We start from the raw sequence: 1,774 nt of genomic DNA on the forward strand, positions 1-1,774 counted from the left end.
TGAGATTCATAAAATGATTTAGAGAAATCATTTATGGTAAGAAAGAGTTCTAATGATATTAAGAGTTGATATCATGTCTCATTGCCAATTAGTGATGAGCCTAGTAAGTCACACACATACACAAGTTATCACCTATTTAAATATGATTTAATTAATTAACTAAAGAGTTTAATTGATTAATTAAATAGGTTTGGTTTGCAATTAAATTGCAAAGTCCCTAGCATGACTTGAAACCAAATATAGATTATTAGATGTATAGTATAAGTTAAATTTATATTTAAAGTGTTTAAATACGAATTTAATTAATGAGAAATTAATTAATAGAGATTAATTAATTAATTTATATTTGATATAAATTAATAGAAGAAAAAATAATTATTTTGGGTTGAGAACTCAAAATTAAGACACAGGGAGCATTTTGGTCATTTCACAGTCAACGTGGCACCATGAGATGGTGACACATGAGATTACAGATAAGCTTGCCAAATGTTTTTTTTTTAATCATGTAAGATGATTAAAATCAAGATTAAATATAGGTTTGACACTTGGCACAATGTGATTGGGTCACTTAAACCTAGAGCTAATCAAAGGGTGACATGTGGCTAGGGTTTAATGTGCTAACCTAGCTATATAAGTGTTGTTATGAAGAGAAAAAATATAACCAGCAGCCACTCCTCCTTTGTCATGCCATTTTGAGGTTCTCCATCTATTCTTCTTCATCTCTCATCAATTCAAAGAGATTAGCCATCAATCTCTTGAATTAAGAACACTAGAAATTGTTTCTAGTGTTCTGTTTACATCTCTAATCTCTTAAAAGGCAGAACTTGAATTTCTAATTAATAGAAAAAGCTTTAGAAGCTGTTCAAGGGCTGCCATAGGTGTTCTTGGTGTGGACAAACTAGCGAGACAACATTTGGTGTCCTGAAGACAAATCTCAAAGGCGCAGACATGCTGCAGTGCATCAAGAGGTTAGTGTAATCGTTATTGATTTAATCTAGGGTTCTAAAATTAATCTGATTAATTTTAAAATCTTAAATAGCAAATAAAGATCCAAAAACATATTAAAAGAGTTTTAATATGTTGTTTATCATTGAAATCAAATAGATAAAAATAAATCTTGCATGATGCATGTGACCCTAGGTGAAAATTTTTGAATTCAATGGTATAAACTTGTGTTTTTCCCGCTTCCGTTCCTTCAAATGGTATCTGAGCCACTATATTTGCCATTTAGATTGATCTTTATATGATTTAATTGTGTGTTTGATCATTAGATCAAAAGTTCATTGCTGGTTGCAAGGCCAAGGTGGCGGCACAAATGATGAACACCATGGTGCGCATGGTTGATGCACCACAATGGTGTGCAAAGGTAAATGGATGGTGAATGTGCAATTGTTGTATGATTTAAGATCCATTTTATGTCTAATTAAATTGTTTAATTAGAATTTTTATGACACAATTAAATTATGATTCAAATCAGAATTTTAAAAATTGTTTGAATGTGATTCAAATCTGAATTTTAAAAGTTGTTTGAATGTGATTCAAATCTGAATTTTTAAAGTTGTTTGAATCATATTTAAATCTGATTTTTTAAAATTGATTGAATAAAATTCAGATCTGATTTTTTAAAAAATGTTTGAATGTGATTCAAATCTGATTTTTTAAAAAATGTTTGAATGTGATTCAAATCTGAATTTTTAAATTTGTTTGAATGAGATTCAAATCTGAATTTTTAAATTTATTTGAATCATATTCAAATCTGGATTTTTAATTTGAA

The sequence above is a fragment of the Hevea brasiliensis genome, chromosome 11 (genome assembly GCF_030052815.1).
Source record: "Hevea brasiliensis isolate MT/VB/25A 57/8 chromosome 11, ASM3005281v1, whole genome shotgun sequence".
Classification (NCBI taxonomy): Eukaryota; Viridiplantae; Streptophyta; class Magnoliopsida; order Malpighiales; family Euphorbiaceae; genus Hevea; species Hevea brasiliensis.